We start from the raw sequence: 16435 nt of genomic DNA, 5'->3' as shown, positions 1-16435 counted from the left end.
TCTTTCTCCCTAGGTGTTACTGGTGGTTTTCTACTGCTGACCTTCCGGATCCCAACCCAGTGTGTAGCCACTATGCTACCATACAAAAATGTCCAGCACTCAGAGCCTCCTCCCTGCCCACCCCCCAGCCCTCACCCCCAAGGTGTCCATTATTATAGGACTCACATTTGGGGAAATGGAAGGAGGTCAGGGTGGAAGCTGAAGCAAGGGTGCAAGGGAAGTGTGCAAGGCGGGGGTCACACACACCTGCCCAGGGACAATCTTGCATAAGAAGACTGCAGCTGGTCTCACTCAGGTGACCTACCACAGGGCTTCCTGAGGAAGGTGTCAATGGGTGTGTGTGTGCACCCTATGAGCCTGAAGAAGTGCCCGGGCATTTTGAGCCAATGGGGTCTAAGGCTGGGTGGGCAGTGATGCAGCAGCTTAGCAAACCTGCCTGGCTGTTCTGGATACTTCTGCTTGGTATGAGCCTCAAGGGTGGCCTAAGCTTTCTCTCACAGTCTCCACCTCAGGAGGCTTGGACAGGCCCTGGACATCTGGGTTAAACAGCACCGTAGTGTCTTGGCACCCCAGCTCCAGTTTATCCTTCTGCATATAGTTCACTTTGGAGACCAGATCTGTCAGAACTCTGTCAAAGATGGAGCCAACCCAGCCCTTGGAGCACTGCTACAGTGGGCGTGTAAACCCACGGAAGGAAAGGAAAGGTGCCATCCTGAATGCAAACGGAGCAGTGGGAGAAGGAAGTGATCACAGCCCATTGCACCCTGCCCAGAGCAGAATGACCTGGCCCTCCACAGTGAGGCCCGGCAGGTGAGGCATGCGCTCGGCCCATTCAAGGAGGCCGAAAATCTGCTCATCAGCGGCATGCCATGGGTTGGTGACAGGGTCATTTGTTGGGTTCGCCTTATTGATATCCCCACGGGATGCCATCTGTGGCTCATCCACTGCTAGAATCCTCTCTCTCCACAAGCATGTCTTCGTGGACACAATAATGGAAGATTGGCCTCACCCTCGGCCCACTCCCAGCTCCTCTCCTTTCATCCCACGCAGCACCCTCCTTGAAGGCCGTGACCGGCACTTATGGTAGTGACAGCACTGGCAACGGTTGTGCTGCAGCTTGTCAGCACGGCAGTCTTTATCATCTCCACACGTGCAGACGAGAAGCTTTCTTTGGGTTCTCTGAACTCATCTTTTGTGGCCTACACAGCTGTACAGTCGGTAGCATTTTCTTGTTGCTCTATCCCCCAGATGCGCTTAGGCCGAGCCCCAGGGCTGGTGGACAGGTAGTTCGTGTCTCCATTCCCCAGAAGCCTTGGTAAAGGCTTGTTGTTCTCTGAATTGCTAACACTGTTCACCGCATTTAGCTCATTGCCAGGCCCAATCTAACAGACAGGAGAGATCTGATGGGATTCCTGGCACCCTGAGCATTAGAGGAAAGGATAAGGGAGTGGCTCGAACACCGGCTAGGTGAAGAAGCAGAACTTAAGCAACCATAGAAAGAGACAGACAAGTGAATTGTTGGACAACCTGATGTGATTCCAACATTTTGCGCTTTTATAAGCAGCCTGCTTTGGAATCAGCAGCCTGGCACATGGGTGACTTCAGACCAGAAAATGAATAGCAACATCCGGACCAGCCACACTTGTACATTCTGCAGCCCCACCAACTGGGCAAGAGCCACTACCCACTCCTGTATCACATGATCATCCATAGACACAACAACAGCAACCCAACCCACCCTCAAGAGTGTTACAGGAAACGCGAACTGCGAGCACCCTCACTTTCTCTATCAGAACCAACAGGAGGCAAGTGGTGACTGCCGAAGGACACACCGACATACCATCATCAATGATAGACAAAGACAGCTCCACCACAATGCCTCCCAAACAACAAAGAAACAAGACACAGTGGCCCAAACAAGTGACCAAAGTAAGGAGTCAGAAGCCCTTTCCGAGGAAGAAATGCTAATGCAACTGCCTGATAAGGAAGTCAGACGAATGGTATTTAGACACCTTCAACAGATTAATAGAAAGATCAATGAAACCCTGGGAAACCCAGGAAAATCATGATACATATTTGGCAAAACACAGCAAGAACAAAATGACAGAACAAATGAAACACAGAAACCATGCAAATACATCAAATAGAAATACAAAAGATTCATATGATTTCAGAAAAAGATCACAATTGAAATGACAAAGAAATACAATTGATTCAATGGAGTGCCAAATTAAGGAGCACGAGCAAGAAACATTTCTCACTACTAATCTGCTAGAGAAACAATCAGAAAAAAATATGTGGGATACCATCAAGAGGAATAACAACTTGTAATCAGAATTCAGAGAGGGAAGAGATTGCTTAAAAGAGAAAACAAAATCGTTGGAATATTAAGGGAAGAAAATGTCTCCAATATCAGGAATAGTGAAAATATGTGCATTTAAAGAGCTGAATAAACACCAAACGGATAGGCAAACCTGCCCCCCAAAAGAAAACCAACAAGTCATGCCGTAATTAAACTTTCCACAACAGGACTAAGAAGAATCCTGAGAGCAGAGCAGGGAAAGTAAAAAATTACCTGCAAAGGAAAACCTTTAACAGCGAGCACCGATTTCTCAGCAGAAAGCACACGGGTATAAAGGCCAGCGGGTGTCATATATACAATTCTGTAAGAAGAAACATTTCCAGCTGAGAATTATATGCCAGAAAATATTGGTCCTCCAACGGAACGGTAAAATTAGACTTTTTCCAGATAAATAGGAATTAAAGGAATTTGTCAAAACTAGACAGACCTTGCAAGAAATACTAAAGGGGACTCCTCAGATAGAATCAACAATGGCAGACAACAACCTAAGCCTAACCTAGGGCCAGAATTCAACCCTAGAAAACTCAAAATAGGAAAACTGACATACCTATTTGTAAGGAAGATATTTACAAAGTGAAAAGAGAAGGGTGTAGTTAAAGAAATTCCAAATGAAGAGAAAGTTAAGTAGATTTAGCTTGGAAGGCAATGTCCAAATAGAGGGAGGTTGTCAAAAAAATAAAAAAGCATGCAGGGGAAACCACTGGATGGAGTGCTAGAGCTACAAGCAATGGAGCCCAATATGTACACAATTCTGCAGCCAGGAGGAATTAGGAGTACCTGGATGAATAGGTGTGAGAGTGAGAGCATACTCTTATAAATATATGTGTTTGACGTAGGATATTTTGCCATTGCTGCATATATATCCATGAAAGTGGTGGGACATACAGGAGGAAAGCTACATAAGCAAACTCCTTCAGGGAATGGAGTCACAGGCCTGGGAGGCGAGGACCATAATCTCAGGGAACACCAAAGTTGGTTGCTATAACCTACCTAGTTCACAAAGACAATAGTCTACATCCTACTTTGGTGAGAAGCAACTTTTATGACGGGGTCCTTAACGCTTGTGAGCAATCCTCTGGGGTGTAACTATTAGTTTCCTTGTCTGAAGGAAATAAGAGTGATGAAAGCTAAAGACAAAGAAACAATCAATCCAATGGACCAAGGGACCACACAAACATCAGAGTCCACAACCCTGTGAACAGAAGAAGGAGATGGCCCGGCTACCTACCTCTACCAATTGTGACGAAAGGGATCACATTAGAAGGTCCTGGACAGAATGGGAGGAAACGTGGGACAAAACTTAAAATCATAAGGACCAGGCTTACAGGTCCAATACAGAAGAGGAAACCCTGATGCTTTGTCCCTTCGTCGTTCTTCAAGTCTGGAATTGAAGTTACATACAAGGCACAATTTTCAGGTGAATGAAGGGACTACTAACACTAGTAATATACTCACACCTTAGAATAATCAACTATTTGAGATTAAACAGGCAGCTTTTAAGGTGAGCGATGTTGTGGGATTGTAGGGATTTCGATCAATTAGATTACACAAAATGTGTGTGAACTGTCAATTGTAAATCTGCTCTGTAAGTCTTCATCTAACCAGAATAAAAAGTTCTATTCAAAAGAATGTGTAACACTCAATAACTAAAACCCACAATGCCTCTTATCTAATCAGCAACTACCGGACATGCAGCCAAAGTTAAAAACCACTGTCATCGAGTTCATGCCTACTCAGAGCAACCCTATCAGACAGAGCAGAACACTCTGCTTCAGTTTCCAAGACTGTAACTCTTTGAGAGAGTAGGAAACAGCAGTGGGGAAATCAATCCGTTGGAAAAGACCATGGTAAAGATGAGGGAATGGTTTGATGCTGACATTAAAACAGATCTCTTCACTGCACCTGGTCAAGAAACTAGAGGAAACATTGAACATGTTGAATAGAGATGGGGAAGATATTGAAAAGACAAATTTTCAATGTCTAGTCATAAAAATTACAAGGTCTGAAATGAAAACTATCCTTGCTGGGGTTCATGGGAGGTTAGACATTGCAGAAAACAAGAATCATGAGCCTGAAGACAGAAGAGCAAAAGTTGTTCAAGATTACATACAAACAGGAAAAGACTTGGGGGTAAAGGCATCAGCCTTTGTAGGACAAACATATTGGTAATTACTTTAAATGGAAGTCATCTAATTACATGATAAGAGTACCAGAATGGTTAAGAAGCAAGGTCTAGGACCGAATCCATGAGTTCTCTGATACCTGAGTTCTCTGTGGAAAGTGGGGCTGTCTCACACCTACACAATCCATAAGCGCCCAATTTTGTAAAAAAAAAAAAGCAAAACTCCAAAAACCAAACTCACTGCCACTGATCAAATACCGACTCATAGTGATCCCCTATGGGTTTCTGAGACTATAACTCTTGATGGGAGTACAAAACCCAGTCTTCCTTCCATGGAGTTGCTGGTGGTTTCAAACTGCTGACCATTCGAAACTCAGGATAGCCATTACCATGTTTCAGACATCACAGCTATCATCGCAAATAACAAGTCAATGGCAGTCAGTGGGATGTTAGGCACAGTGCCATAGGAGACATTGTGATGTCCAGAACAATGTATAATGACAACCAGTGGAGAGTGCAGACCCAGGGATGTAGAGGGGGCTCACATAGGGGAAAGAGTGGACTGGCGATGACCAGTTTGGCTACGATACCCAACAGATGAAGGGACCTAAGGGAATTGAGTCTTGTTTATGCAGGTGAGGACAAGAAGCAAACAGTTTATAAAATCCGTGCTTCCTTCAGTTCTAGCAGCAGCCTCAGAAATTGTTACTCCATCTTGCAATAATAATGCAACCATCACTAAGGTTTGGCCATGGTGTTAACTACTAACTTAATATTACTAGCTAAAGCAATCTGAAATTTCTGTCTTCTTGTAGCCTTTTCTATTTTATCAAAATTTTCACTATCTTTTAAAAGGATTGACTCCTCTTAGTTTGCCTCCTCTTTGAAAAATCAAATTTGAACATAATTAAACAGTTATTAAGATGCATTTATTTAAGGACAAAAGAGATAAGAAAAACTCATGCAGATTGATCACTGTGGGATCTCAGACAAGGAAACAAGGTGTTTCAAGTGAATATATAATTTTTTTCATTGTAACAGCTTTTTCTTTTCTTTCAAATGAGCAGTAACAAAGTTACTATAATATACTTTTTTTTATGGAATTATTCCCTTCCAATGAGCATACCTCTGAGACTTTCTCTCTTACGAAAGACAGCAAAATGTCTACTAAGTAGAAAATACTTTCTGTCAGCTACAAGTGACAGAGCACATCCTTAAACATGCTGATTATAACTTTCCAACACTGCTTGAGAGAAAAGATACAAAATAAACATTAAGATTTTCAAATTCTAGTGAAGTCTTATTTATTTGGTAAGGTGTGCGTACATGATTTATAAATATTCTGACTGAGTATAGGCAGGATAGCAACATTTATTTTTCTACTTCTGGGACAATTTTTACATTTCATAAGGAAAATAAGTCTGTCCTACAGGATTCAATATATATATTCAGTTAAGGATCACAATTTCCCAGCCTAGACGAATCAGCTGAAATGTGATTGTCCAGAGTTCGACAGTTTTGAAAATCAGATGATAACTGGAAGTTGACCAAATGTGATCCAACTAGCCGTGATGAGTCGAATGGAGAAATTAAAACCAGTAATTAAATGTGACACGCTAAAAAGCTTTTCTTGGTAGGGGCTTTGAAAGTACCAGTATTCCTCACGAGAGGGGCTGTGTGTGACTAAATAGAGTATGAACACTGATTGCAATGTAGCAGTGGCATCTCTGGGTAATTTGGTTATTTTTTCATTCATATTCTTCCTATGGCTTTTGCACAATCCAAATATGTATAATGGACACCTAGCCCCTCCCCTTCGTATTCCGTGTACACCCCTAACTCGTCCCCTTCCTATCCCGTGTATGGCTATTGTACAGCCCCTTCCTGTTATGTATGTGGTTACCTGTAATCAGCGGGGCTTGCATGCTCCCAAAATGTATGTAAGCCGTGATTAGAAATATGTTCTCTCTCTGCATGGTCCTGGCTGTTGAGACCATGGCCGTCCTGGAGGTCTTCTCTTCAAAACCCATTAAGTCTTGATCTGCCAATTCCCTTTCTTCCTGATGTATGAGCTGCTCCCCATCAGCGCTAACAAGCCCTAAATTCAGCATGCTGGCCACATGGCTGACTCTTCCACTTGCTCTCCCATCATATTACTCTGAGCAGATTCTTGGAGCATGTTCACATAATTCCGTGAGCACTAATGTCAACTGGCTATATGAACATTTCAATGACCATATGACACTTGAGTTGAACATTCCCAGCTTTCTCTGAGCGTCACTCCCAGCACTTGACATCAACGTCATTGAAGACCAGCTGTGTCTGCTGCGTGGCCCTGTTTGATCTGAAATCACAAACCTGCACATCTGTGAGTGAACATTTCAGAATGATACCACCAGCAAACTGCATGCTGCAACATTATGTGTGCTACATGTAACTATTGACAAAGACAAAAACAACAAAATTTGACAGCAATAAATAGACTATGATGGAAGTCAGAGAATACTTGTACCCTATGTGATGGTTAAGTTTTTTTTTGTGCCAACATGGCTCCTGTTGGAACCCGTGGGAGGAGTTTAGCCTGTCAATCAGGTCTCCGCTTGATTGGAGAGTTACTGAGATAAATAGCTCGCTGGGGGCCGGCCACATTCACTCTGTCTGCTTCATCTTCCTGTTGGAGAACTACTTCGAGCCACACTGATGGCAGAACCCTGGAGATGTGTCCACCAACATTGGATCTACAAGAGTTTGCATCCACCGGCCTGTGATCTTCCTGCAGTCCAAATCATTGCATGTGGCTGCATGAGTCTGAAAAGAGATTTATGGACTAGTATCAGACTTGCAGAGTAGTATCAGACTTATGGACTTGATCTGGACAGGGCAGGGATGTTTTCTTAATATACAATTACTCTTTAATATAAAGTTTTTTCTTATATAGAAAAGGAAGAAAGAAAGAAAACAAATATGCGTAATGATATTTTATTGCGTGGAAAATTATTTTCAAACATTGCAGTTTAAGACGTTTCTCACAGAGACTTTTAAAATCAGAGAGCATAGAGAAAGAAATACACGGCTAGCTCCATCTGAACTCTGTGCGGTTTCCGGAGAGAAGTGTGCTGCATTCCCTAACTTTGGACAGACTCATTTTTCAGGAAGACTTGAGACTAATTTCTGATAATCAAGAGGAGATGACTTCTGCGCCCTGAGATTCACTGCTGGATGGCATAGAAGATACTGTGGCACAGGAAGATTCAAAGTCACAAGATAGGCATTTTACAAGAAAGCACATTGTTCAAGAGGTACAAAACAAAATACCCAAGAGTATTTATAAGAGGAAGACAGTCCACCAAGCGATGACATTATTACAAGCATACCAAAAGTTTGGATATTGTCATGGGGTTGTTTGCATAATAATTCCAATGGAGAATATATGGCTGGACAGCTAGCTGCTTATGGATATGAAATTTCAGAAAATGCATCAGACGCAGACTTGTGGCTCCTGAATAGTTGTCTGGAAAAAACAATAACAGCTGAAGATCACCTCAGGAACTCAATGTAAAAAGCTCAAGAGGAGACCAAGAAAACAGTGCCCACTGGATGTGTTTCTCACGCCCAGCCTTGACAGGACTACCTCAAGAGATTGCATATCATAGGGGTAGACGTTGTAGAGGAAACCATTCAGGGTCACTCTGTGAGACTACTGGGTCTGAGGGGGGATAATGGAAAAGAGTGAGAGGCACACGGTTGGATTTTGTAAAGATTACAAAGAATCCAATGATTGAAATAATGTGATCAGTAATTGGGTGCCTCAATGCTTGTACGTACTGCAAAATTAAACATGCCAAAGGAAACTTGGACAGTTAACCTTTGAAAGTGGCAGGCCCTTTGAAAGAAGCAGAATTTGTCACAAGGGGCACTGAGTGGGGTCTGAATCAGAGTGACTTGGGAAAGGGTCAAAACAGTAGTTCCTCATTCAGGTGATTCGGGGAGTAATGAAGATGGAGAGGGGTAGCTGGTGAAAAGGACACCCAAGTCTTAGCATTTTACACACTATCCCTGAGTGGTTCTGGTGTTAAAAGGTATCAGTTTCAAAAAAAAAAAAAAGGTATCAGTTTCTAGAGAAAAGTTTACAGGCATTATGTCAGAGACTTTTCTTACTATGTTAATTTGGGATCTTTCAGTAACACTTCAGATAAATAAAGTTAAATACATTGGGCTACTTAGTTAGGAACAATATTGAGTGGGGTTCCTAAGCCCATGATAGTCAATCACCCAGACGGACTCATAATTAAATATATACTGGGGCAGGCACTGTACTAGAAACTAACCACCAAGAAAAATTAACCCAAATCATGTTTGGAATTAGGCAGATTCTCATGAAAATGACATTGGCTATGGATTACTACAAATACCCTTTGTCAACAACATAAATGGTGACTCTACATATGAAATTCATGACTTAGAATGCTCAAAAATCAAATCGAGTACATTGAAGGAAGGAGAAATTAGAGGTGATCAAGATTATTTGTCAGAACAAGAACAGGTATTACAGAACAGACTCCCTGTCAATTGTGTATATTCAAGTTTAGATTGAAGCTGAAGAAAATTAGAACAGATTCACAAGTTCCAAGATGCCACCTGACTATGTCCCACTTGAATTTACAGACCATCTCAAGACAGAACTGATGCATTCAGCATGAAAGACCAAAGAATAGATGAGCTGTGTGGTGACAACAAAGACAGTACACATGAAAACAAGCAAGTGATCATTATAAAGATAGGAAAGAAAGAAGGGACCAACAGGGATGTCAGAAGAGACTCTGAAACTTGACCTTGAACACTGAGTCACTCAACCAAAGGAAGAATTGATAAGGTAAAAGGACTAAAAAGATTATTTCCAAAAGTGGCTTAAGAGGACAAAGTGAAGTACTAAATGGAGTTAGAAAACTAACAGGGAGGAGCATGCGCAGCATTTCTCAATAACTCAAAGACTTAAAAAGAAAGCATTTGAGTCTGTGTTATCCACTTCTAGGTGAGCAATTCAAATCCACCAGCTACTCTGGAGAAACATGAGGATTTCTACTCCCATAAATGTTTTCAGCCTTAGAAAGGCATGGAGGCAGCTCTACTGTGTTCTGTAAGGTTGCTATGAGTAGGATTTGTCCCCATGGCAGTGACTTTGGTTTGGAGCTTGGTTATGGCCAAATACTGAGTGGCTCAGGAACCATTAAACCCTAGGTATGTGATGAATATGGAAAAGATTTTATCAGGAAGAAGGACCTCTGTTCATCAGGGAATTCATACTGGAGAGAAAACCCATGTACATAGTGAATATGGCAAAAGCTTCATTCAGAAAGGCAATCTCAAAACTTGTCTATGAATTCACGCAGGATCTAAACCCCATGTATGTGGTGAATGTGGAAAAGCTTTTACCTGGAAGAATGAGCTCACTGAGCATCATCGAATTCATACTCCAGAGAAACCCCATGTATGTGGTGAATGTGGAAAAGCCTTTCTCAGGAAGAATAAGCTTATTGTTCATCAGTGAACTTATCCTGGAGAGAGCGGAACCCCATGTATGTAGTGAATGTGCAAAGGCTTCATTCAGAAAGCACATCTTAAAACTCATCTATGAATTCATACCGGAGAAAAACTTTTCATGTGGTGAATGTAAAGCTTTCAGCTAGAAGTGATGCCTTATAGCACATCAGAGATTTCACAAAGGAAAGAAGCCCTTTGCATGAATTAAATGTGGAACATCTTATATGTGGAAGTGAGGTCACGTTAAACATGAGAAAATTCTCAACAAGAAAACCTTTCATTGGAGTTAATGTAACAAAACTTTCAAAACAAAGGAAGAGGTGAGGTGCTAGAGTTTGGCCTCGACCAAGCGTAGGCATAGACTACTGTGACTTACCATTTGGGATTCCATGTTCTGCATTGCTGTCCCTCTACTGACATGGTCCACCATTGTGGGGAGAGGGCTTTCCAGACTGACAGAGTACGTGAGTACCTCATTCTTCTTCCAGCTTTCAGTGCCTAAAAGAGAGCTGAACCTGGTGTTTCTGGATCACAAATGTACCAAGCAGTAGAGTGCCCACCCAGATGCCAGTTGTGCCTGCACCACCTGCATACTCTCTGTTACCCCGCAGAGACAGCACAGAAGTGCCATAAAATAAGAATGAAGAAAATAGAAGATGTATGGGAACAATTAATCCAAATGATGAATTGACCACAGCGAACCTCAGCCTCCACAACCCTGAGACCAGAAGAACTAGATGGATTGCAAAAGGGTTCTGAGTCGAGTGGAAGAAGAAAGTGGAAAAAAACCCCAAATCATAAAATACATCAGGCTTACTGGTGTGATGGAGACTTGGAATCCCCAGATTATGGCCTTTAGGGACTCTTTGCTCTTGAACCTGTACTCACTCCTCTGACTCAGCTTTCAGCCCAACAATATACTGGCTGGAGGGGCAGAGTAACATCCAAGAATAACATATATTCTCTAGAACAATCAACTGTACAAAGTCAAAAGGACAGCATTTGCTTATGGATCAAAACTCTTAAAAGCAAGAAGGAACAGGAAAGAAGGATGGGGCTATTTCCCTGACCTAACTCATTGGGTCTCAGAACCCGCCTGGGGCCTCAAGATGCCCCCGTCCTTCTCTGCTCCCCCTTCTCTCCTGGGAGTTCTTTCCCTGCCTCAATAAAGCCTTTCTCAACTTCAAAAAAAAAAAAAAGGAAAGAAGAATGAATAATACAAAAACTCAGGGAGGGCAGAAGTGGGAAGAAGGCTGGTCTATCTTGGGGACTTCAACAATGTATGAATTGCTGAAAACCAATTTACTTTAAAGTTTTAAATCATAAAAAGTTTTAAAAAAGAAGAAAGAATATGCAGTCACTGTACCAAAACGAACTGGCCAGTGTTCAACTATTCTGGGATGTGTATATGATCATGAGCAAATGAGGTTGCAGGGGAAAGTCCTGGTCATACTGAGGGCACTGGCCAAAAACAAGACTCCAGGATGTGATGTAATGCCAACCGAGATGTTTCAACAAAGGATATCGGAATGGAAGGACTCACTTGTCTATGCTGACAAATTTGGAAGACAGCTAACCAATCAAAAGAGATACACATTTATCTTACCATAGTGAATGATGGGGGGAGTGCGGAGTGGAGACCCAAAGTCCATGAGTAGGCCACTGGAGATCCCCTTGCAGAGGGGTCTCGGGGAGCAGATGAGCCAGTCAGGGTGCAATGTAACAACGATGAGAAATACAACTTTCCTCTAGTTCCTAAATGTTTTCTCCCTGCTCCCACTACCATGACTCGAATTCGACCTTGCAAGTCTGGCTAGACCAGAGGATGTACACTGGTATGGATAGGAACTGAAAATATAGGGAATCCAGGGCAGATGAACCCTACAGGACCAGTGGTGTGAGTGGCGAAACAGGGAGGGTAGAGGGAGAGTGGGTAGGAAAGAGGGAACCGATTACAAGGAACTATATGTGACCTCCTCCCCGGGGGACGGACAAGAGAAAAGTGGGTGAAGGGAGACATCGGACAGGGCAAGATATGACAAAATACCAATTTATAAACTATCAAGGGCTCATGAGGGAGGGGTGAGTGGGGAGAGAGGGGAAAAATGAGGACCTAATACCGGGGGTTTAAGTGAAGAGAAAATGTTTTGAGAATGATGTACAAATGCGCTTTACACAATTGATGTGTGTATGGATTGCAATAACAGTTGTATGAGCCCCTAATAAAATGTCATAAATAAATAAATAAATAAATAAATAAATAAATAAATAAATAAATGAATAAGAAAGAGATACACATTTATGCCCATTCTAAAGAAAGGTGATTCAACATCATGCAGAAATTATGAAACAATATCATTAATATTATATGAACTCAACTTGTGAAGATAATTCCAACCCATTTTCAGCAGAACAGACCGCGGGAACTACCATAACTTCAAACTAGAAAACTCTTCTGCTGAAAATACCTTTAAATTCTGCATAAAGATATCATAAATGTCCTCCATAATTGAGCATGTGCAAACACAAGAAAATTTACAGTTAGTCAAGAACAGGAAATGTGAGAACAAGGCACTGTATGAAAAAAAGAAGAAGAAGCTGAGTTGGGAAATAGTTTTCCTAAAGGCTAACAGTAAGGTCAACACAATTTTAAATAGCAGATTGAACTTGGCTGAAGAGAGAGTAAGTGATTGGAAATAGATCTGAGGAATGTTGCTCAAATGTAACCTTGAGTTATCCAAAGGGGAGAGCAAGAGACTTTGAGGAGGGAATGAAGGAGCCTATACAAACATAACCTAGAGCAGTAGTTCTCAACCTTTCTAATGTTGTGACTCTTCAATACAGTTCCTCATGTTGTGGTGACCCCCCCAACCATAAAATTATTTTCGTTGCTACTTCTTAACTGTCATTTTGCTACTGTTATAAATCAGGCAACCACTGTGAAAGGGTTGTTTGTCCCCCAAAGGGGTCGCGAACCACAGGTTGAGAACCGCTGACCTAGAGGGAGCCAGTACAGAGAAAAGTGCAGGGAAGGCATTGTTTTTTAAAAAACAATATAGACTTTCGCCAATGGGAGTTTGGCTCTAATGGCTGAGATCAGCTGTCTCTTGAATGAAAGCAGAGAATACCAGAAAGTTGTTTACCTATGGCTTATTGGTTATGCAAAGGTATTTGACTGTGTGGATCTTAACAAATTGTGTTATTCTGGGTTGACTAGAGAAACAAACCCGGAGACACTCATATGTGTATAAGAAAGAGCTTTATATCAGAGTAATTGTGCATTAAGAAAACATCCCAGTCCAGTCCAAATCAAGTCCATAAGTACGATATTAGCCCACATGTCCAATAATAGGCTATAAATTTATCTTCAGACTCATGCAACACATGCAATGACACTTAATGCAGGAAGATCACAGTCCATTGAGTGGAAAGTCTTGTGGATCCAGTGGCAGTGGAAGATTCTTAGCACTGGTGTGGGTCTCCACATGGCTACTCCAGCTCCATGGCTCTGCCTCCAATAGCATAGCTCCATGTGGCTTATCAACAGGAATGCCTGGTAGGGGGATTGTGTGTCCCACCTCCTGGGCATAATCCAAGAGTTCCAAGAATCCTCAGAAGTCCATGCCCACACAGATGCCTCATTAGCTATGACCTGATTTACAGGCTAGACTCCACCCCTTCACTCAAGTTGACAGGGGTTATGCAACTGCCACAGACAAACCCTTGTCAACTTGACACTTTTACACAACTCTTTAAACATATATAATTTTAAAATAAAACCATATCTGTATCTAACAGGATAATACTAAAATTCCACACAACTCAATATGTGCCAGCCTCATTTAAACATAATATTCCATAACTGAACTAAACAACCACATTCTATGCCTACAGTTGCAGTTAAGTGAACACCTACACCCTAATTCTATGAAAATATTCCCCCACCTATGAAAGTTTATAAGCCGGCCACTTTATGCCTTGATGCTTCCCATTTTGGGTATCTGATTTCCATAATGCCCACTTACTTCAACCCAGTGCCCTGAGGAGACAATCCTATTTTTTGATATGAAAAATCTTCATTCCAGTTGGAACCTTGTGAAGTCCACATCCATAAGCAAAATCAAATCAGGACAGGCTATTGATAAGACAGCAATGTACACCAGTTCTCAGGCTCAAAAATCTTCTCTTCATCTGGTAGGAGTCTGGTTAACTTAATGTGAGCTGCCTCGCTTAGCTTCACAAGGGTGCCCTTTGGCTTCCTTGCCTTCAGACCAGTGGTTCTCAACCTTCCTAATCTGCGACCCTTTAATACAGTTGCTCATGTTATGGTCACCCCCCAACCATTAAATTATTTTCATTGCTACTTCATAACTCTCATTTTGATACTGTTATGGATTGGGTGACCCCTGTGAAAGGGTTGTTCGACCCCCAAAGGGGTTGGGACCCACAGATAGAGAACCGCTGCTTTAGACCATGGGCCCCAGTGCGAGAATTGCACCCAATCTGACCCCACCACACTGAGGCGAAACACTAAGGGTCTGCAACAGAACAGCAAGGGGAAGAGAGCAATGAAGTCCCCAGGGAATACCAAAAATAGACTGTGGGGCCAGGGCTTGGCACCCCATCAGACTCGACCAGAAAACACTCCTAAAGGTCAACAAACAGACCTTGAACTATTTGCAGGCTTTTCTTTTGTTTGCTGTTGGTTTATTTTTGTTGTTCTTTTCTTTTGTTGATTTGTTATGCTTTGTCTTGTTTTTTTTGTGTGCATATTATTTTCTCTACATGTCTATCTAGATAAGGTAGGTGGGACAAACAATCTGGAGGGGAAAATAACGGGACTGACGATTCCGGGGGGACATGGGAAAAGGGGAGGCAGGGGAAAGGAAGTGGGTGTTAACAATCCCAGGACAAGGGAACAACAAATGATCCAAAATCAACGCTGAGGAGGGTGTAGGATACCTGGTAGGGCTTAATCAAGCGCAGTGTAACCTAGAGGAATTACTGAAACATAAATGAAGGCTTAACATGATAGTAGGACAAGAGGAAAGTAAAAAGAAATAGAGGAAGGAACTAGGAGGCAAATGGCATTTACAGAGGTCTAAATACAGGCATGTACACATGTAAATATATTTTTATATGATGCTCATCTTCCTGACACAATCGCTGAAGACAAAGAGGGTGCACAATCAAATGTGGTGAAGAAAGCTGATGGTGCCCGGCTATCAGAAGATATAGTGTCTGAGGTCTTAAAGGCTTGAAGAAAAACAAAAAGTTATCTAGCTGAGAAGCAACAAAGCCCACATGGAAGAAGCACATCAGCCTGTGTGATCATGAAGTGTTGATAGGATCAGGTATCAGACATCAAAGAACAAAATAATCATAGCATAGTGAAGGAGGGGCGTGCGGAGTGGAGACCCAAAGCCCATCTGTAAGAAACTGGACATCTCCTTACAGAAGGGTCTCTGGTAGGAGATGAGCCAGTCAGGGTTCAGTATACCACCGATGAAACATAAAACTTTCCTCTAATTCTTTAATGCTTCCACCCCCGCCCCCACTACCAGGATCCCAATTCTACCTTACAAATTCAGCTAGACCAGAGGATGTACACTGGTTCAGATCAGAGCTGGAAACACAGGGAACCCAGGACAGATAAGCCTTTCATGACCAATAATGAGATACCAGGAGAGTAAGGGTAAGGTGGGGGAGAAAGGTGAAACTGATCACAATGATCTACATATAACCCCCTCCCTGGGGGGTGGACATCAGAAAAGTGGATGCAGAGAGACATCAGACAGTGTAAAAAATGAAAACATAACGATAATTTATAAATTTTCAAGGCTTTTGAGGCAGGGAAGGTGGGGAGGGATGGGGAAAAAAGTGAGGAACTGATACCAAGGGCTCAAGCAGAAAGAACATGTTTTGAGAATGATGATGGCAACAAATGTACAAATGTGCTTGACACAATGGATGGATGTATGATGAGCCCCCAATACAATGATTTAAAAAAAAAAAGAGTTCAGTCCTAGAGCGGAGAGTTCCTTTCATGACTCCAATTTTTTTCAGCTTCTGACACAAACCACTAGTTTTCTTTCTTCAATCTGTCAACAGCCCCCTTAGCAAGTCTCTTCATCTTCGAAAGTCTTGGGCACTCAAGACAATGGGTAGGGCTTAGGTTTTCAGAGCCTTCTTTGCAAGTGTATCCTAACCCATTTAAAGATAGAAATTAACTATGAAGGCAAGTGGGCTTACAAGCTGTCTATTTTCATACTCACCAATAATCATTTCTATGAGTCATTATATAATAACAATAGTCGGAAGAAAACAATATAAAACTAGTACAGCCAGACCCTAAACTCAATTCTTTTTTTTTTTTTTAACATTTTATTAGGGGCTCATACAACTGTTAT

General features: G+C 42.1%; 1 pseudogene; it reads right to left on the bottom strand.

The window, feature by feature from the left end:
• LOC101662112 overlaps positions 1-10455 on the bottom strand; it is an 18951-nt pseudogene extending 8496 nt beyond the window's left edge.
• Positions 10456-16435: the final 5980 nt, after the last annotated feature.

The sequence above is a fragment of the Echinops telfairi genome, unplaced genomic scaffold (assembly GCF_000313985.2).
Source record: "Echinops telfairi isolate 266 unplaced genomic scaffold, ASM31398v2 ScPeMD7_55;HRSCAF=186, whole genome shotgun sequence".
Classification (NCBI taxonomy): Eukaryota; Metazoa; Chordata; class Mammalia; order Afrosoricida; family Tenrecidae; genus Echinops; species Echinops telfairi.
This window is presented reverse-complemented; position numbering and strand designations above follow the sequence as displayed.